Below are 22,550 nucleotides of genomic sequence, written 5' to 3' on the forward strand. Positions count from 1 at the left end.
CAAATAACTGTTAGCAAAGTTAGCTTACCTGGCAGAATTATATAGTGATTAATTGTATCAACCGGATGGGCTTTGTATTGCAAACTCTGTCATGACATATGCAGCAGTAAAAACATCGCTAGACCAGCACATTCCTCTCGTGCAAAACAAAATGCACAATTTAAGGGGTATTACACTCAAATCAAAATGTGTCCGTTTTTTCCAGCACTCAAAAATGGTCTTCAGATGGAATTTAAGCATTGACATTGACTCAGAACATCACATTTAATTGTTTCTCTATAAATGGTAATGGTAATTTTGAGAGTTAAGAATAAATGAGAGAAAACATAATTTGTGAAAATACAGAGTGTATTTGAAAGCTAGGAAAAATTAGTAGCTCAAAACATAATTTAAAAGTAGCTTGGGCTAGAAAAGGTTGGAGACCCCTGGTCTAGACACTCCAGTTTCATGACACTCCAGTTTCATTCACCCTTATGGGCCCTTGTCAAAAGTAGTGCACTAAATAGGGAATACGACCTTATTTGGGATGCACCACTAGTAATCAAATTGACGCAGTCTGAAGTCTTCATAACATCACACAGTTACACAGTGATTGATTGGGTGAAATGCATTAGTCTGGCTTTTAGCTGGAGTCTGGACCACAACACATTATCTCATGTTGTTAGCGGATCTCAATAAAACGACTTCCTGCCATGCTGTCTTAATTGTCTTTTTCACCTTTCTGACACTGGGCTCCAATTCAATTTATGGCCATTTCCTTATGAGCGAAGATGTCAAGGGGCACATAAAAGGTCTGTGTTTTGATAGACTAGTAGTGGGATACCATTCGATTTAGTCATTAATGAGTACATGTTGTGCATCTCAATCAAATTGCAGTCTGTACCTTTATGAATAAAAAGAGTCGCTTGTGTTGTGAGGCCAGGATGACTAGAGAAGATGTGTCTAACTACTTATAACAGGGTTAATGTAAATTGGTATCTATGCAGCAGGCTATTGGATTGATACACATAAGAGAAGTGCTACAGTGTGCTACACTATGCAGGCGTGTGGATTGATACTGTACACAGAGAATGCCTGTTTCGTTCCTCTGCCATAAATAGTACCTTTGTTCTCAAATAGTCCATAGAGAATCCTCTTGAAAGTCACCCACACTGCATTGTCAACAAGTAAGCCGCTCGTCTGCCTGTACAGAAATATTGACTCTCTTCCTCACATTGTGGTTCATGATCAAAGTCTTACTGGTGTAGATCTCAGGAACTAACTAACTCCACTGATCAATAATATAAAAGGCAACATGCAAAAATGTCAAAGATTTTACTGAATTACACTTCATATAGGGAAATCAGTCAATTTAAATAAATTCATTAGGCTGTAATCTATGGAAGAAATGGGTCATTTTCAGCTTCCAGGAATTGTGTACAGGTCCTTGTGATAATAGGCCATGCATAATCATGCTGAAACATGCGGTAATGGCAGCTGATGAATGGCACCACAATGGGCCTCAGGATGTCATCACGGGGTCTCAGTGCATTCAAATTGCCATTGATAAAATGCAATTGTGTTTGATGTCTGTAGCTTATGCCTGCCTATACCATAACCCCACCTCCACCACCACCACCACCATGGGGCTCTCTGTTCACAACGTTGACATCTGCAAACTGCTCGCCCACATGATGCCAAAAATGCTGTCTGCAACCTGCCCGGTACAGTTGAAATTGGGATTATCTGTGAAGAGCACACTTCTCCAGCGTGCCAGTGGCCATCGAAGGTGAGCATTTCTAATCAAATCATCAAATCAAATTTTATTTTTCACGTGCCAAATAAAACAGGTGTTTATTTTTTATACAAGCCCTTAACCAACAGGTGTAGACCAAATAAAAACAGGTGTAGACCTTACAGTGAAATGCTTACTTACAAGCCCTTAACCAACAGGTGTAGACCTTACAGTGAAATGCTTACTTACAAGCCCTTAACCAACAGGTGTAGACCTTACAGTGAAATGCTTACTTACAAGCCCTTAACCAACAATGCAGTTAAGAAAAATAAGTGTTAAGAAAGTATTTACTAAAATAAACTGAAGTAAAAAAATAAAAACAATTAAAAATTAAAGAGCAGCGATAGAATATCAGTAACAAGGCTAAATACAGGGGCTACCAGTACAGAGTCAACGTGCGGGGGCACAGGTTAGTCGAGGTAATTGAGGTAATATGTACATGTACATTAGGTAGAGGTAAAGTGACTATGCATAGCTAATAAACAGAGAGTAGCAGCAGCGTACACATGGTCCAGGTAGCCATTTGTTTAGCTGTCCGGGAATCTTATGGCTAGTCTTGGAGCTCTGGTACCACTTGCCATGCTGTATCAGAGAGAACAGTCTATGACTAGGGTGGCTGGAGTCTTTGGCAATTTTTAGGGCCTTCCTCTGACACCACCTGGTATAGAGGTCCTGGATGGCAGGAAGCTTGGCTCCAGTGATGTAATGGGTCATACGCATTGCCCTCTGTAGCAGGTCATACCACCTGGGGGTGGCCCATCAGGAAGTCCAGGATCCAGTTGCAGAGGGAGGTGTTTAGTCCCAGGGTCCTTAGTGATGAGCTTTGAGGGCACTAAGGTGTTGAACGTTGAGCTATAGTCAGTGAATAGCATTCTCATGTACACTACCGGTCAAAAGTTTTAGAACACCTACTCATTCAAGGATTTTTCTTTATTTTGACTATTTTCTACATTGTAGAATAATAGTGAAGACATCAAAACTATGAAATAACACATATGGAATCATTTAGTAACCCCAAAAAAGTGTTAAACAAATCTAAATATATTTTATATTTGACATTCTTCAAATAGCCACATTTTGCCTTGATGACAGCTTTGCACACTCTTGAAATTCTGGAATGCATTTCAATTAACAGGTGTGCCTCCTTAAGTTTGTTTGTGGAATTTCTTTCCTTCTTAATGCGTTTGAGCCAATCAGTTGTGCTATGACAAGGTATGGGGGTATACAGAAGATAGCCTTATTTGGCAAAAGTCCATATTATGGCAAGAACAGCTCAAACAAGCATAGAAATTACAGTCCATCATTACTTCAAGACATGAAGGTCAGTCAATAAGGACATTTCAAAAACGTTGAAAGTTTCTTCAAGTGCAGTTGCAAAAAACATCAAGTGCTATGATGAAACTGGCTCTCATGAGGACCGCCACAGGAATGGAAGACCCAGAGTTACCTCTGTTGCAGATACGTTAATTGGAGTTACCAGCCTCAGAAATTGCAGGCCAAATAAATGCTTTACAGACTTCAAGTAACATGCACATCAACATTAACTGTTCAGAGAAGACTATGTGAATCAGACCTTCATGGTTGAATTGCTGCAAAGAAACCACTACTAAAGGACACCGATAAGAAGAAGAGACGTGCTTGGGCCAAGAAACACAAACAATGGACATTAGACTGGTGGAAATCTGTCCTTTGGTCTGATGAGTCCAAATTGGGGATTTTTGGTTCCAACCGTTGTGTCTTTGTGAGATGCCTTGTGGGTGAACGAATTATCTCCACATGTGTATTTCCCACCGTATAAAGCATGGAGGAGGTGTTATGGTGTGGGGGTGCTTTGCAGGTGACACGGTCTGTGATTTATTTAGAATTCTAGGCATTCTTAACCAGCATGGCTGCCACAGTTTTCTGCAGTGATACGCAATCCCATCTGTTTTGGGCTTAGTGGGACTATAATTGGTTTTTCAACAGGACAATGACCAAACACCTCCAGGCTGTGTAAGGGCTATTTTACCAAGGAGGAGAGTGATGGAGTGCTGCATCAGATGATCTTCATAGTCTGTAATAGTTTGCAAGACCTGCAACATCCAACGAGCATCAATGCCGGTGTAGTAGTATTCAATCTTAGTCCTGTATTGACGCTTTGCCTGTTTTATGCTTCGTCAGAGGGGATAGCAGGATTTCTTATTAGCGTCCCGCTCCTTAAAAGAGGCAGCTCTACCCTTTAGCTCAGTGCGGATGTTGCCTGTAATCCATGACTTCTGGTTGGGGTGAACATACGGTCACTGTGGGGACGACATGATCAAGCACTTATTGATGAAGCCAGTGACTGATGTGGTCTACTCCTCAATGCCATTGGAAGAATGTAGGAACCTATTCAAGTCTGTGCTAGCAAAACAGTCCTGTAGCTTAGCATTTGCATCATCTGACCACTTCCGTATATATTGAGTCACTGGTACTTCCTGCTTTAGTTTTAGCTTGTAAGCAGGAATCAGGAGGATAGAGTTATGGTCAGATTTGCCAAATAGAGGGCGAGGGAATGCTTTGTATGCATCTCTGTGTGTGGATAAAGGTGGTCCACAGTTTTTTTTCCTCTGGTTGCACATACTGGTAGAAATGAGGTAAAACAGATTTTAGTAACGCGTTTCAAAAAATTCTAAAATAAAATAAAATAGAAAAGTGGTGTGTGTGAAGCCCCTAAATAAGATCTCGTGCAAGCAATTACCTTCAGAAGTCACAACATTAGTTAAATAAAGTACACCTGTGTACAATCTAAGCGTCACATGATCTGTCACACGATCTCAGTATATACACACACACACACACCTGTTCTGAAAGGCCCCAGTGTCACGCCCTGACCTTAAGAGATCCTTTATTCTCTATTTTGGTTAGGTCGGGGTGAGCACTGCGTTGACCTCACGTATCATGCACCGTGTCTCCAGTGCACCGCCACAGGCCAGTGCGTCCTGTGCCAGCTCTACGCTCCAGACCTCCAGTGCGTCTGCAGTCCAGAACATCCAGCGACGGTTCCCATTCCAGAGCCTCCTGCGAGGGTTCCCAGTCCAGAGCCTCCTGCCTCCTGCGAGGGTTCCCGGTTCAGAGCCTTCGGCGAGGGTTCCTGGTCCGGAGCTTCCGGCGACGATCCACGGTCCGGTTCCTCCAGCGTCCAGATCCACAGTCCAGTTCCTCCGGTGACGATCCACAGTCCAGTTCCTCCGGCGACGATCCATGCTCCGGTTCCTCTGGCGACAATCTACGGGCTGGAGCTTCTAGCGACGATCCATGGGCCAATCCCCGCACCAGGGTACTGTCACGCCCTGACCTTAGAGCTCCTTTATTCTTTATTTTGGTTAGGTCGGGGTGTGACTAGGGTGGGCATTCTAGTTTCTTTATTTCTAGGTTGGCTTGGTATGGTTCCCAATCAGAGGCAGCTCTCTATCGTTGTCTGATTGGGGATCATATTTAGGCAGCTTTTTCCCGCCGGTTTGTTGTGGGATCTTGTTTTTGTGTAGTGCCTGGGAGCACTACATTGACTTCACGTTTAGTTTGTTCTGTATTGTTTTGGTGAGTTTCATTTATTAAACATGTGGAACTCTACGCACGCTGCGCCTTGGATGGGTTATAAAAGAATATCCGAAACTTTGAACATCCCACAAAGCACCATTAAATCCATTATTAAAAAATGGGAAACTAGTCAGAATTGAAGGATGGCGCTAAATACAGGGGTATTCTTTCGAGAAACCTGAGGCCGGTTGGATATACTGCCAAATTTTCAAACTTGACATTGGAGGCATAGCCATGGGAATGAGGGGTGCTGAGGGTGCTGGAGCACCCCTCAAAAATATATATTCATAAAAAATACAAATAAACACGATTAAAATGCAATGGCTGTTTACTGTAATGGCAGACTTTAGGACCATGGAGAGTATTCCTTGGAGAGCAGCTGCCAGTCTGTGCTCATTTTCTGTCACTTTTAGAAAGCAGAGGGCAGAATCAGTACTATTTGCTTTGCCGGTCAGCTGTTTAGGCAGTGCGCCGATTGCTTTGAATTTGATGTTGGTATTTGAAATTGGCCTTGTGAGCCCTGTTGTAATCTGATAGCCAGTGTCACGGTCGTCCTCCTCTTCATCTGAAGAGGAGAGGCGAGAAGGATCGGAGGACCAAAATGCAGCGTGATATGTGTTCTAGTTGAATGTTTAATTAAAGAAAGAACTGAACACTGAAACACTATACAAAAACAGTAAACAAAATAACAACCGTGAAGCTAATGCGAGCTGCGCTGAAACAAGCCATCAACATAGACAATCACCCACAAACAAACAGTGCAACCCAGGCTACCTAAGTATGATTCTCAATCAGAGACAACTAATGACACCTGCCTCTGATTGAGAACCATACTAGGCCGAAACATAGAAATACCCAAATCATAGAAAAACAAACAGACTGCCCACCCAACTCACGCCCTGACCATACTAAATAAATACAAAACAAAGGAAATAAAGGTCAGAACGTGACAGCCAGGGGTTAATTTAATTTGGAATTGGAAGGTGGGGGGCTCTTCTTTTTGGTGACCATTCGAAACCAAAAACTGTTTTATTGTGATTAAAATATAGATTGTGATAGCTGTAAGCATAATTAATTTAATGTAGGCCTATTGGTATGAAAATAAATAACTGAACAATTTGCTATTTAGAGCATTTCCCCAAAATACATGTCTTATTTTTGGCTTCAAAGACAAATTGTAGGCTATAACAAATGTGCGTTGTCATGCAGTGACAGAATGATAATTGAGATAATGCAAATATTTAATGATAACCTAGTTGGGATAACTTTAACTTCTTGTTGTAGGCCTACATCATCATCCTCTGCCTGCACCCCTACCTGTAGCCTACCTGACTCTGGTATAATGCATTTCCACCTCTCACTCTCAGTCTTACTTGTCCATCTTCCTCAATTAAAATGTGATATTCTAACAGATCAATCTTGCTGGCAAAACGTCATTCAATATAGCCAAGTTATTTAGCTATAGTGTGGATGTAGGGCTGTTTTTGTACATAATGAGCTCCCAGATGCTGCGTAGGCAACACAATAATATCAGACAGAGACTAGCTGGTCTGGGGAAAAATGTTTGTGTTGGCTACTATGTTGCAATATTAATATTCTCAGAGCAGTCTTATTCCATTGTGAATAATGCACAGGCAAATACAAAAATGAGCTGAGCGTACACATTATAAGGAACATCTCTGAATGCAGAGCAACAATTTTGGTGTGGAGCGCACGAGACAATCCCAATCAGGAGGCTTACACTGTATGCGCCGTAACACAAGGCTGATTTCCTATAGCCTATTTGCAGGGGGTCTGCAACCTTTTTCATATGAGTGACAATTTACAATTGATCCTACAATTTCTAAAGATCTGCGTGCCAGTTATCATTGTAATTTAAGCATTGTAGGCTACTCAACTGTGCCCACAAACTGAATAGCCTAATTCTAGCTGGCTACTAGACAGAGACGCTGTACATTCAGCCACACCCCATGGAGCTCCACTATGCCTACCTGTACCGAGGCGCTTAGTGTGTAGATCCCTCACGACGCCAGGACAGCGGAGTCAATCACCACCTTCCGGAGACACCTGAAACCCCACCTCTTTAAGGAATACCTAGGATAGGATAAGTAATCCCTCTCACCCCCCCCCCTTTAAGATCTAGATGCACTATTGTAAAGTGACTGTTCCACTCGATGTCATAAGGTGAATGCACCAATTTGTAAGTCGCTCTGGATAAGAGCGTCTGCTAAATGACTTAAATGTAATGTAAATGTAGATGTTTCTTCATTCCTTGGTTGAGTTTGTCTGTCTATGTGTCCCTGTCGATTGTAGGTCTAAGTCATTCCTTTGATGCATACCTTTTATTTCAATGCATGTGTAGGATTTACCTTTATCTCTTTTGCATTTAGCTGTTTTACGCTCTGGTTACTTTCACATTGATGTCGGCATAATACACGCCTTGATAGCGTGTATTATGCATCTACTTCATGTTGCATTGTATGCACTGTTCCACAAGTATGATGAGGTTGTACACGCCATTGTACACGCCATTCCACAGATTTCAAACCAAATATATTGCAGTGATAATTTCCAGGGGGCATTTTTTTTTTTTTTGCTGTTCTCTCACCCCCCAAGTCAGGGAACAAAAATGCAGTACATGTAAAAAACTTCCGCAGGTATGATTGGAGGCGACTTATGGTGGAGAAATGAACATCACATTCTCTGTCAACAGCTCTGGTGGACATTCCTGCAGTCAGCATGCCAACTGCCCGCTCCATCAAAACTGTGGCATTGTATTGTGAGACAAAACTGCATATTTTAGAGTGGCCCTTTTATCGTCCACAGAACAAGGTAAAGCTGTGTAATGATCGTGCTGTTTAATCAGCTTCTTGACATGCCACACTTATCAGGGAGATGGATTATCTTGGCAAAGGAGAAATACTCACTAACAGGGATATAAACATCAGTATAAATACCTTGTCACGTTACTGTTATCATAAAGGAAGGTTCAGGAATGTATATTTATTGCAGATGCATTTTGGAGTGCGCTCCTTCAACACTTTATTAGTGGTCTGGTCTCTGTGTCTGCAGCCTGTAGCCTGTGTATTCAGACTGTAGCCTGTGTATTCAGACTGTAGCCTGTGTATTCAGACTGTAGCCTGTGTATTCAGACTGTAGCCTGTGTATTCAGACTGTAAAGCTTCCAGTGTTTTAACATTTAGTTGTACATTTCTCACAGTAATCATCTGGTCGTTTACCTAAACAGATTAGTTCCTCCTGATGTTTTATTCAAAAGATTCTCTCAGAGGCCTTGCTTCATATCATATCGTTGCTGTTGCCTTGAATAGACATGAGCTCAACAACTGTCATATGAATAACAAAGCCCAATGAATAATACATTACAGAGGACTGTGTGTGTGTGGGTGAGAGTGGGGTTGAGTGGAATGGTGCCAAACAAACCATGAGATCACTTTAAAGGTTAAAACACTGCCCCCCTCTCTTATATACAGTACCAGTCAAAAGTTTGGACACACCTTCTCATTCAAAGATTTTTCTTCTACATTGTAGAAGAATAGTGAAGATATCAAACCTATGAAAAAACACACATGGAATCATGTAATTATAAGGGCACAAGGCGAGAACCAGATGCAGACACAGGAGGCAGATGGTTAGAATCCAAGATGTTTATTAACAATCCAAAAGGGTTAGGCAGAATGGTCGTGGACAGGCAGAAGGTCAGAACCAGTTCAGATTTCCAGAGGTACAGAATGGCAGGCAGGCTCAAGGTCAGGCAGGCGGGAATGGAGTCCAGAAAAACAGGCAAAGGTCAAAACCGGGAGGACTGGTAAAATAGAATAGAAAAGCAGGAGCACGGGGGAAAAAACTGGTTGATTTGGACATACAAGACGAACTGGCACAGAGAGACAGGAAACACAGGGATAAATACACCAGGGAAATAAGCGACACCTGGGGGGGGGGGGGGGGGGTGGAGACAATCACAAAGACAGGTGAAACAGATCAGGGTGTGACAGTAATAACCAAAAAAAGTTCAAATATATATATATTTTTTTCCCTTTATTTAACTAGGCAAGTCAGTTAACAACAAATTCTTATTTTCAATGACGGCCTAGGAACAGTGGGTTAACTGCCTTGTTCAGGGGCAGAACGACAGATTTTCCCCTTTGTCAGCTCGGGGATTCTATCTTGCAACCTTTCGGTTACTAGTCCAACGCTCTAACCACTAGGCTACCTAACGCCCCAGATTCTTCAAATTCTTCAAAGTAGCCACCCTTTGCCTTGATGACAACTTTGCACACTCTTGGTATTCTGTCAACTAGCTCACCAGGAATGCTTTTCCAACAGTCTTGAAGGAGTTCCCACATATGCTGAGCACTTGTTGGCTGCTTTTCCTTGTCGTTCACTCTGCAGTCCAGCTCATCCCAAACCATCTCTATTTGGTTGAGATCGGGTGATTGCGGAGGCCAGGTCATCTGATGCAGCATTCCATCACTCTCCTTTTTCAAATAGCCCTGACACAGCCTGGAGGTGTGTTGGGTCATGGTCATAATGAAAAACAAATGATAGTCCCATTAAGTGCAAACCAGATGGGATGGCGCATCGTTGCAGAATGCTGTGGCAACCATGCTGGTTAAGTGTGCCTTGAATTCTAAATAGGTCACCGACAGTGTCACCAGCAAAGCACCCCCACACCGTCACAACTCCTACTCCTCTATGCTTCATGGTGGGAACTACACATGCGGAGATCATCCGTTCACCTACTCTGCATCTCATAAAAACACTGTGGTTGGAACCAAAAATCTCACATTTGTACTCTTCAGACCACAGGACAGATTTCCACCGGTCTAATGTCCATTGCTCGTGTTTGGCCCAAGCAATTGTATTATTCTTATTTGTGTTCTTTAGTATTGGTTTCTTTGCAGCAATTCGACTACGAAGGCCTGATTCACGCAGTCTCCTCTGAACAGTTGATGTTGAGATGTGTCTGTTACTTGAACAATGTAAAGCATTTATTTGGGCTGCAATTTCTGAGGCTGGTAACTCAAGTTAATTTATCCTCAGCAGCGGAGGTAACTCTGGGTCTTCCTTTCCTGTGGCGGTCCTCATGAGAGAAAATCCTACAATGTGATTTTCTGGATTTTTTTTCTCATTTTATCTGTCATAGTTGAAGTGTACCTATGATGACATATGCCTCTCATCTTTTTAAGTGGGAGAACTTGCACAATTGGTGGCTGACTAAATACTTTTTTTGCCCACTGTATGTGTTTTCTGGTCACATACAGGTTAACCCAAACAGACACAGTAAACACAGTGAATTTTAAACAAAAAAATTAAAAACCTTTACAGTAAGTCCCAAACAGACACAGCAGGCCCGGCTCCAGTATAAACTGTTTAAGTGGGCAGTTAAAATCGACCAACGTAAACAATTATGCAATGTCAGCCTACCATAAATGTGTTTCCAATATGTACAGTTCCATTTGCATCCACGAAAACCAATAGGCTACCAAGAAAACCCTAATAGAATGTATGTATTACTATGATGAAACATACTGATAACTCGCTATACGCATAAGGCATCATTTGGGTTCTTGCATTGGAATTAAATTGAATGCTGCTTATATCATGCTATTCCACAATAAACATTAAAGTATAAATGCCAAGACCATTGAGTGCTTTTGACTAAGAAGTGACAGGTTGGCGTGAAATCTCTGCTGCGCTCAACTAGCACCATGGACAACATCCTACACACTAAAGCAAGGCCGTTGAAAAGTTGATCTGGCTAAGTCAGTCATCTTTCCATTCTATACCACCAAGATTTAGATTAAAAACCAACCAGCTAGATTGTTTCTTACCTTTTCAGAAGAGTCGCAGCCCCCTTAATGTTCTGTGGAACTTCCTGAGTAATCGATCATTCCATTCTCCCCAAAATCTTCTTGTAAGATGCCCCTCACATTCCAGTTGGATTAGTTGTGCCTTCCTCGGGAGCAGCAATGGAAAATAAGTTCTCACAATATATGCTTCAGTGCAATAAGCAAAGTGGAGTGGAGCAAAGTGGAGAGAGGTCCAGAAATTTGTTGCAGGATATCAAGTGGGGTCCATTTGTCCTCACTGTATCCGGAACGTGCAAAAACAGTCTGCAAAAACAGGTGAGCGACACTAAACTGAGCTTCCACCAAATCTGTTTTGCTTAGATCCAGCAGTGGTTTCACCTTTTCACATCTAGAAAGTCATGGCTCTCTGGGTAAAGGGCACAGTGGGCCTCCACCAGTTGGCTGTTGCGCTCGCTGAATCATTCTGACATTTCATCAATGACAGCATCCAACATGCTAAAGAATTGTCTTTTACGCTCAGTCTCTTCTCCTCTGTCCTATTATACTGTCCACCACGTACTGCTGGAGACTTGTACTTACAGTTGGTCGGAAGTTTACATACACCCCAGCCAAATCCATTTCAACTCAGTTTTTCACAATTCCTGACATTTACTCCAAGTAAAAATTCCTTGTTTTAGGTTAGTTAGGATCACCACTTTATTTTAAGAATGTGAAATGTCAGAATAATAGTAGAGAAAATGATTTATTTCAGCTTTTATTTATTTCATTGCATTCCGATTGTGTCAGAAGTTTACATACACTCAATTAGTATTTGGTAGCATTGCCTTTAAATGGTTTAACTTGGGTCAAACGTTTCAGGTAGCCATCCACAAGCTTCCCAATAAGTTGGGTGGATTTTGGCCCTTTTCTCCTGACAGAGCTTGTGTAAATGAGTCAGGTTTGTAGGCCTCCTTGCTCGCACTTGTTTTTACAGTTCTGTCAACAAATTTTCTATAGGATTTAGGTCAGGACTTTGTGATGGCCACTCTAATACCTTGACTTTGTGGTCCTTAAGCCATTTTGCCACAACTTTGGAAGTTTGCTTGGGGTCATTGTCCATTTGGAAGACCCATTTGAGACCAAGCTTTAACTCCCTGACTGATGTCTTGAGATGTTGCTTCAATATATCCACATAATATTCGAGCCTCATGATGTCATCTATTTTGTGATGTACACCAGTCCCTCCTGCAGCAAAGCACCCCCACAACATGATGCTGCCACCCCCGTGCTTCACGGTTGGGATGGTGTTCTTCAGCTAGCCTCCCCCGTTTCCTCCAAACATAACGATGGTCATTATGGCCAAACAGTTCTATTTTTGTTTCATCAGACCAGAGGACATTTCTCCAAAAAGTTTGATATTTGTCCTCATGTGCAGTTGAAAACCGTAGTCTGGCTTTATGGCGGTTTTGGAGCAGTGGCTTCTTCCTTGCTGAGCGGCCTTTCAGGTTATGTCGGTATAGGACTCGTTTTACTGTGAATATAGATACTTTTGTACCTGTTTCCTCCAGCATCTTCACAAGGTCCTTTGCTGTTGATTTGCACTTTTTCAAAGTACGTTCATCTCTAGGAGACAGAACGCGTCTCTTTCTTTTGATTTTCCAATTATGTCAAGCGGAGAGGCACTGAGTTTGAAGGTAGGCCTTGAAATAGATCCACAGGTACACCTCCAATTCACATCATTTATCAGAAGCTTCTAAAGCCATGATATAATTTTCTGGAATTTTCCAAGCTGTTTAAAGGAACAGCCAACTTAGTGTATGTAAACTTCTGACCAATTGGAATTATGGTACAGTGAATTAAGTTAAATAATCTGTCTGTAAACAATTGTTGGAAAAAATGACTTTTGTCATTCACAAAGCAGATGTCTTAACCGACTTGCCAAACTATAGTTTGTTAACAAGAAATTTGTGGAGTGGTTGAAAAACGAGTTTTAATGACTCCAACGTAAGTTTATGTAAACTTCCGACTTCAACTGTACATAACATTGTCGTTTGCTTGGAGTTGTTGGTGCATCAGTGCACCTCAGTTTCACAACGCACTCCAACACACAGCGGACCACTTTGACCACAGTGTAAAAATCTGTTTGCGTACGCCTGGAGTCATTTGTTTGGAGGGTTGAGAAGACTTGCACCATGGTGGCTATAAACTGAAGGCCGTGGCTACAAACTGAAGGCCGGGGTTTTGATATCCATCGTGGCAGTGGCAGATTAGCTGGTTCGAGCTAGCTAAATAGGCTAAGGCTAATAACACCAATGCTTTTTACAGCTAGCAAAGAAGCTAACTTAACTCTGTAGTGGTGGGGTGTGAGGCAAAGTGAGTGAAGCAGCTTCAAGGGTAAACCTGAACCTGCTCTTACAAATCAAAATCAAATATTACAGGCGGAGGTGTATCACGTTATTCACGTTTTTTCCCACTTTTTATGGAGTCGTCCTATGCACACTGCTGTGTGCTCTGACCATTGTGCTGACAGCTGAGATTTTGCACTAACCTGCCACTCGATCATTTAACTTTTGAGGTATTTTTATATAAGGACATAAAACTGAAGGGGCACAATTTCCAACTGTGGAGGATAAGCCCCCTTTGGCCCCCTCATGGAGCCGGGCCACAAAATATTTGAAATGTTTATGTCCCAAATAGACACAGTAAACACAGTGAACTTAAAACACAAAATATTTGAAATCCTCTGAGTCTTAAACACACCAACAGCTCTGTACAGTCAAGAAAGAATGGATATATGGAGGGCATAGACAAGATGTTGAAGGAAGGAGAGATGAATGGGACACAGTAAGGTAACGTGTTGGCAGGGTGTTGCAATGTGGGCGAGGGAGAGAGGGAGGAAGGGAAGAGTAGAGATGGAAGGGGGTAACCCACCCATAATACTACAGTTTTCTATAGAATACTACAGTAATTACTATAGAATTATGTTGTAAATTGTAGAAAACGATACTATACACTGTAGTATATCTCGATCATGTGTAGTACTTACTATAGAATGTTGTAGTATACTGTAGAATACTTTAGGGCACCAGGTAGCCTAGATGTTAGAGTGTTGGGACAGTCACTGAATTCTCGTTGGTTCGAATCCCCTAGCCAACAGAAAAATCTGTATATGTGCCCTTGAGCAAGGCACTTAGCACTAATTGCTCCTTTAAGTCGCTCTGGATGAAAACTTGTACAAAAATGTGCAGTAAATACTACAATATTGTCCTTAAACACTATACTTTTTAAACTATAGTAATTACTACAGTATTTAATTTGCACATACCCTTCTCATTCTCCTCCCACATATCCTACATCGTGCCACCTGTAAGTAAGAAATATACAAGTATGCACTGATCCTGGCCCATGTTGACTCCAATGCTTCCCACAATTATGTCAAGTTGGCTGTATGTCCTTTGAATGGTATACCATTCTTAATACACACAGGAAAATGTTGAGCGTGAAAAACCCTGCCTCATTGCAGTTATTGACACAAACCGGTTCGTCTGGCACCTACTATCATACCACATTCAAAGGCTTTTACATTCATAGACTCCCCATTCACCATCTGAATGATACAAATACACAATCCATGTCTCAATTGTCTCAAGGCTTAAAAATCCTTCTTTAACCTGTCTCTTCCCCTTCATCTACACTGATTGAACTGGATTTAACAAGTGACATAATAAGGGATCATAGCTTTCGCCTAGATTCAGTTGGTCAGTCTACAGTATGTCATGAAAAGAGCAGGTGTATTTAATATTTTGTATACTCAGTGTAGACCATACATTGGGTTAACTACAGGTTATAAAAAATAGTAGAAGTGCAGAACTATCTGTTTAGACCCCAATCCTGCTCTTTTAGTATTTCTCCAGTAGGTTTCCTCAAGGAGAAAGCCTCGGCTTCTATGTCAAATGTAATATAACAAAAACTGTCATGTTTGTCATTCATTGTCATGTCTTGTCCCTGTGCTCCCCATGCTATTCGTTTCCCTCTGCTGGTCTTGTTTGGTTCTATCCTTCTCTCTCCCCCTCCCTCTCTCACTCTCTCGCTCTCTCTTCTCTCTGTCGTTCCGTTCCTGCTCCCAGCTGTTCCTATTCCCCTAATCATCATTTAGTCTTTCCACACTTTTTATATTTTTCTGTTCCCGATCCTTTCCCCTGATTAGACTCCCTATTTATTCCTTTGTGATCCGTTCCTGTTCCGTAACGGTTCCTTGTTTTGTATTCCATGCTGTAATTGCGTTTCTCCCTGTCCTGTCGTGTTTTTTGCCGTGATTGTGTATCACCCTGTCCTGTCGTGTTTTGTGCCTTCTTCAGACGCTGCGTGTGAGCAGGTGTCTCAGTTGACTACGGCCTGCGCCTACCCGAAGCGACCTGCAGTCTGTGGCCGCTTCTCCAGTTGTTTTCCCCTCTACTATCTAGAGGATTTCAGTTATTCGGTTTTGAGCATTAATAAACTCTGTTTCTGTTAAGTCGCGTTTGGGTCCTCCTTCACCTGCATAACAGAAGGAACCGACCAAAGAATGGACCCAGCGACTTCAGACGCTCGTTACACTGTCGTCGAGATCCAAGGAGCCATGCTCGGCAGACACGAGCAGGAATTGTCTGCTGCTCGCCATGCCGTGGAGAACCTGGCCGCTCAGGTTTCCGACCTCTCTGGACAGTTCCAGAGTCTACGTCTCGTGCCACCTGTTACTCCCTGGCCTGCCGAGCCTCCTGAACCCAGGGTTAATAACCCACCTTGCTACTCCGGGCAGCCCACTGAGTGCCGCTCCTTTCTCACGCAGTGTGAGATTGTGTTCTCTCTCCAACCCCACACATACTCTAGAGAGAGAGCTCGGGTTGCTTTCACCATTTCACTCCTTACTGGCCGGGCTCGAGAATGGGGCACAGCTATCTGGGAGGCAAGGGCTGATTGCTCTAACAGATTCCAGAACTTTAAAGAGGAGATGATTCGGGTTTTTGACCGTTCAGTTTTTGGTGAGGAGGCTTCTAGGGCCCTGGCTTCCTTATGCCAAGGTGAACGGTCCATAACGGATTATTCCATTGAGTTTCGCACTCTTGCTGCCTCTAGTGAGTGGAACGAGCCGGCGCTGCTCGCTCGTTTTCTGGAGGGACTCCACGCAGTGGTTAAGGATGAGATTCTCTCCCGGGAGGTTCCTTCAGATGTGGACTCCTTGATTGCTCTCGCCATCCGCATAGAACGACGGGTAGATCTTCGTCACCGGGCTCGTGGAAGAGAGCTCGCATCAACGGTGTTTCCCTGCTCCGCATCGCAACCATCTCCCTCTGGCTTTGAGACTGAGCCCATGCAGCTGGGAGGGATTCGCATCTCGAATAAGGAGAGGGAACAGAGGATCACCAACCGCCTGTGCCTCTATTGCGGAGTTGCTGGACATTTTGTTATTTCATGTCCAGTAAGAGGCCAGAGCCCATCAGTAAGCGGAGGGCTACTGGTGAGCGCTACTACTCAGGTCCCTTCATCTAGATCTTGTACTACTATGTCGGTCCATCTACGCTGGACCGGTTCGGGTGCTACATGCAGTGCTTTGATTGACTCTGGGGCTGAGGGTTGTTTCATGGACGAAGCATGGGCTCGGAAACATAACATTCCTTTCAGACCGTTAGACAGGCCTACGCCCATGTTTGCCTTAGATGGTAGTCATCTTCCCAGTATCAAATTTGAGACACTACCTTTAACTCTCACAGTATCTGGTAACCACAGTGAGACTATGTCTTTTTGATTTTCCGTTCACCGTTTACACCTGTTGTTTTGGGTCACCCCTGGCTTGTATGTCATAATCCTTCTATTAATTGGTCTAGTAATTCTATCCTATCCTGGAACGTTTCTTGTCATGTGAAGTGTTTAATGTCTGCCATCCCTCCCATTTCTTCTGTCCCTACTTCTCAGGAGGAACCTGGCGATTTGACAGGAGTGCCGGAGGAATATCATGATCTGCGCACGGTCTTCAGTCGGTCCCGAGCCAAACTCCCTTCCTCCTCACCGGTCGTATGATTGTAGTATTGATCTCCTTCCGGGGACCACTCCTCCTCGAGGTAGACTATACTCTCTGTCGGCTCCCGAACGTAAGGCTCTCGAGGATTATTTGTCTGTGTCTCTTGACGCCGGTACCATAGTGCCTTCTTCCTCTCCGGCCGGGGCGGGGTTCTTTTTGTTAAGAAGAAGGACGGTACTCTGCGCCCCTGCGTGGATTATCGAGGGCTGAATGACATAACGGTTAAGAATCGTTATCCGCTTCCCCTTATGTCATCAGCCTTCGAGATTCTGCAGGGAGCCAGGTGCTTTACTAATTGGACCTTCGTAACGCTTACCATCTCGTGCGCATCAGAGAGGGGGACGAGTGGAAAACGGCGTTTAATACTCCGTTAGGGCATTTTGAGTACCGGGTTCTGCCGTTCGGTCTCGCCAATGCGCCAGCTGTTTTTCAGGCATTAGTTAATGATGTTCTGAGAGACATGCTGAACATTTTTGTTTTTGTCTATCTTGACGATATCCTGATTTTTTCTCCGTCACTCGAGATTCATGTTCAGCACGTTCGACGTGTTCTACAGCGCCTTTTAGAGAATTGTCTCTACGTAAAGGCTGAGAAGTGCTCTTTTCATGTCTCCTCCGTTACTTTTCTAGCTTTTTAAACAGAAATTTGCATCGGTTCCGTTATTTCCGCTGAAGGCATTCAGATGGATTCCGCTAAGGTCCAAGCTGTCAGTGATTGGCCCGTTCCAAGGTCACGTGTCGAGTTGCAGCGCTTCTTAGGTTTCGCTAATTTCTATCGGCGTTTCATTCGTAATTTCGGTCAAGTTGCTGCCCTCTCACAGCTCTTACTTCTGTCAAGACGTGTTTTAAGTGGTCCGGTTCCGCCCAGGGAGCTTTTGATCTTCTAAGAGAACGTTTTACGTCCGCTCCTATCCTCGTTACTCCTGACGTCACTAGACAATTCATTGTCGAGGTTGACGCTTCAGAGGTAGGCGTGGGAGCCATTCTATCCCAGCGCTCCCAGTCTGACGATAAAGGTTCATCCTTGCGCTTATTTTTCTCATCGCCTGTCGCCATCTGAGCGCAACTATGATGTGGGTAACCGTGAACTGCTCGCCATCCGCTTAGCCCTAGGCGAATGGCGACAGTGGTTGGAGGGGGCGACCGTTCCAAAATCTGTTGCTTTGTCGTTTGGACAGACCATAAGAACCTTGAGTACATCCGTTCTGCCAAACGACTTAATGCCCGTCAAGCTCGTTGGGCGTTGTTTTTCGCTCGTTTCGAGTTTGTGATTTCTTACCGTCCGGGTAGCAAGAACACCAAGCCTGATGCCTTATCCCGTCTGTTTAGTTCTTCTGTGGCTTCTACTGATCCCGAGGGGATTCTTCCTTATGGGCGTGTTGTCGGGTTAACAGTCTGGGGAATTGAAAGACAGGTTAAGCAAGCACTCACGCACACTGCGTCGCCATTTGTCCTAGTAACCTCCTTTTCGTTCCTGTTTCCACTCGTCTGGCTGTTCTTCAGTGGGCTCACTCTGCCAAGTTAGCGGGTCATCCCGGTGTTCGAGGCACTCTTGCGTCTATTCGCCAGCGCTTTTGGTGGCCGACTCAGGAGCGTGACACGCGCCGTTTCGTGGCTGCCTGTTCGGACTGCGCGCAGACTAAGTCGGGTAACTCTCATCATTTAGTCTTCCCACACCTGTTCCCGATCCTTTCCCCCTGATTAGAGTCCCTATTTATTCCTTTGTGTTCCTCCTGCCGGTCGTCTCAGACCGCTCCCCATTCCTTCTCGACCATGGTCTCACATTGCCTTAGACTTCATTACCGGTCTGCCTTTGTCTGCGGGGAAGACTGTGATTCTGACGGTTGTCGATAGGTTCTCTAAGGCGGCACATTTCATTCCCCTCGCTAAACTTCCTTCCGCTAAGGAGACGGCACAAATCATTATTGAGAATGTATTCAGAATTCATGGCCTCCCGTTAGACGCCGTTTCAGACAGAGGTCCGCAATTCACGTCACAGTTTTGGAGGGAGTTCTGTCGTTTGATTGGTGCGTCCGTCAGTCTCTCTTCCGGGTTTCATCCCCAGTCTAACGGTCAAGCAGAGAGGGCCAATCAGACGATTGGTCGCATACTACGCAGCCTTTCTTTCAGGAACCCTGCGTCTTGGGCAGAACAGCTCCCCTGGGCAGAATACGCCACACCTTCGCTTCCTTCGTCTGCTACCGGGTTATCTCCGTTTCAGAGTAGTCTGGGTTACCAGCCTCCTCTGTTCTCATCCCAGCTTGCCGAGTCCAGCGTTCCTCCGCTCAAGCGTTTGTCCAACGTTGTGAGCGCACCTGGAGGAGGGTGAGGTCTGCACTTTGCCGTTACAGGGCACAGACGGTGAGAGCCGCCAATAAACGCAGGATTAAGAGTCCAAGGTATTGTTGCGGCCAGAGAGTGTGGCTTTCCACTCGCAACCTTCCTCTTACGACAGCTTCTCGTAAGTTGACTCCGCGGTTCATTGGTCCGTTCCGTGTCTCCCAGGTCGTCAATCCTGTCGCTGTGCGACTGCTTCTTCCGCGACATCTTCGTCGCGTCCATCCTGTCTTCCATGTCTCCTGTGTTAAGCCCTTTCTTCGCACCCCGTTCGTCTTCCTCCCCCCTCCCGTCCTTGTCGAGAGCGCACCTATTTACAAGGTACATAAAATTATGGACATGCGTTCTCGGGGACGGGGTCACCAATACCTAGTGGATTGGGAGGGTTACGGTCCTGAGGAGAGGAGTTGGGTTCCGTCTCGGGACGTGCTGGACCGTTCGCTCATCGATGATTTCCTCCGTTGCCGCCAGGATTCCTCCTCGAGTGCGCCAGGAGGCGCTCGGTGAGTGGGGGGTACTGTCATGTTTGTCATTCATTGTCATGTCTTGTCCCTGTGCTCCCCATGCTATTCGTTTCCCTCTGCTGGTCTTGTTTGGTTCTATCCTTCTCTCTCCCCTCCCCCTCTCTCACTCTCTCGCTCTCTCTTCTCTCTGTCGTTCCGTTCCTGCTCCCAGCTGTTCCTATTCCCCTAATCATCATTTAGTCTTTCCACACCTGTTCCCGATCCTTTCCCCTGATTAGACTCCCTATTTATTCCTTTGTGATCCGTTCCTGTTCCGTGGTTCCTTGTTTTGTATTCCATGCTGTAATTGCGTTTCGCCCTGTCCTGTCGTGTTTTTTGCCGTGATTGTGTATCACCCTGTCCTGTCGTGTTTTGTGCCTTCTTCAGACGCTGCGTGTGAGCAGGTGTCTCAGTTGACTACGGCCTGCGCCTACCCGAAGCGACCTGCAGTCTGTGGCCGCTTCTCCAGTTGTTTTCCCCTCTACTATCTAGAGGATTTCAGTTATTCGGTTTTGAGCATTAATAAACTCTGTTTCTGTTAAGTCGCGTTTGGGTCCTCCTTCACCTGCATAACAAAAACACTATAGTAAATGCTACAGTAATGCCTGCATAAACACCACAGTAAATACTAGAGCATACTACAGTCCGCAAAAACTATCATCCAAGATGGCGTAGCGTATTTGTCCTTCGTCTTGTCGTGTCCCATGTAAAAATATTTTTATATATTTTTCTTTGCATATCTTTTTATATTTTTCTAAACCCTAACTTCAAAATACTCTCCTGCAACCCGCCTCACCCAATGTGGTGTGGACCTGCTTTTTTGCTAACGTATTTTTCTTTGCCTCTTACTGGAATCTCTCCAACGTAAACAAGCCAGCTAACTAGCCAGCTAACGGTCATCAGCTAACCTCCAGCTCGGAAAGCTCTCGCCAATTTGTACAACGCAATTCAACCAGAGCATACCGGACCTATTTTTCTCTCCATATCCCCGGATTCCTATCGCAAGCTCTGAACCTTCTCACCTTCCAACCTTTGCAGCTAACGTCCCCTGAATGCTAGCTGTCTAGAGCACAACGGACTGTTGGCTTACGAGGCCATTAGCTAGCAGTCAGCTATCCTTTGCTAGCGGTCATCAGCTACCTTTATCCCGGACAACTCTCGCCAGTCTGTACAGCGTGACTCAAACCAGAGCTAGTCGGACTTATTCTTCTAGACATCGCCGGATTCCTACCGCAAGCTCCGAACCTATTTTTTTATTTAAAAAAAAACATTTTTATTATGATATTTTTGTGTGTTTTTTTCCCACCTGGAATTATAGCAGCTAACAACCCCTGAATGCACAGCCGCTTATCTGCGGCCTGCTAGCTATCTACATTTACATTTAAGTCATTTAGCAGACGCTCTTATCCAGAGCGACTTACAAATTGGTGCATTCACCTTATGACATCCAGTGGAACAGTCACTTTACAATAGTGCATCTAAATCTTAAAGGGGGGGGGGGTGAGAGGGATTACTTATCCTATCCTAGGTATTCCTTAAAGAGGTGGGGTTTCAGGTGTCTCCGGAAGGTGGTGATTGACTCCGCTGTCCTGGCGTCGTGAGGGAGTTTGTTCCACCATTGGGGGGGCCAGAGCAGCGAACAGTTTTGACTGGGCTGAGCGGGAGCTGTACTTCCTCAGTGGTAGGGAGGCGAGCAGGCCAGAGGTGGATGAACGCAGTGCCCTTGTTTGGGTGTAGGCCCTATCTAAAGCACATTGGACTGCTGGCTTAAGAGGACCTTCGGGACATATTTCTTCGGCCACTATACATATTTTGCCAATTGGCCTGGTTTACCTCACGGAGCCCTGCTGATCTGTCCGCTGATGTAACTGCATAAGGGGGCCATAACAGACTTCCCTCCGTCGCGTCATCCCTCTAAGGCCTTTTTGTTAGCCTGCTAGCCCCGTGCCGCTAGCTGCCTGAAGCCACGCACTGGACTTGTATGATCACCCGGCTATGCATGCCTTTCCCTAACGTCACCATGCCGTGTCGATTGGTTTGTAACTATTGTTTTATTTCACTGTAGAGCCTCTAGTACTGCTCAACACGCCTCGGCTAACAATTTAGTTCCACCCCCCACACATGCAGTGACATCACCTGGTTTAAATTATATTTCTAGAGGCAATATCTCTTTCATTATCACTATATGCACAGGTCTACCCCCACTGTATTCACATCCTACTATTATTTGTCTGTACATTATGCCTTGAATATATTCTACCGTGCCAAGAAATCTGCTCCTTTTACGTACTAGGCGTCCAGTTCTGTTCTGTTAGCCTTTAGCCGTACCCTTATCCTACTCCTTCTCTGTTCCTCTGGTGATGTAGAGGTTAATCCAGGCCCTGCAGTGTCTACCTCCACTCCCATCCCCCAGGTTCTCTCATTTGTTGACTTCTGCAACCGTAAAAGCATTGGTTTCATGCATGTTAACATTAGAAGCCTCCTCCCTAAGTTTGTTTTATTCACTGCCCT

At 44.5% G+C, this 22,550-nt stretch overlaps 1 protein-coding gene and 1 non-coding gene across 2 annotated transcripts in view; both read left to right on the forward strand.

Annotated features, from left to right (window-relative positions):
• Positions 1–22,550, forward strand: part of LOC123998426 (carbohydrate sulfotransferase 8-like) — a 131,153-nt gene that overhangs the window by 48,761 nt on the left and 59,842 nt on the right. The gene's annotated exons all lie outside the window — the stretch shown is intronic.
• Positions 15,029–15,082, forward strand: LOC124048736. The gene has a single exon (XR_006841290.1). It is a non-coding gene; the product is annotated as a U7 small nuclear RNA (small nuclear RNA).

The sequence above is a fragment of the Oncorhynchus gorbuscha genome, linkage group LG01 (assembly GCF_021184085.1).
Source record: "Oncorhynchus gorbuscha isolate QuinsamMale2020 ecotype Even-year linkage group LG01, OgorEven_v1.0, whole genome shotgun sequence".
Lineage (NCBI taxonomy): Eukaryota > Metazoa > Chordata > Actinopteri > Salmoniformes > Salmonidae > Oncorhynchus > Oncorhynchus gorbuscha.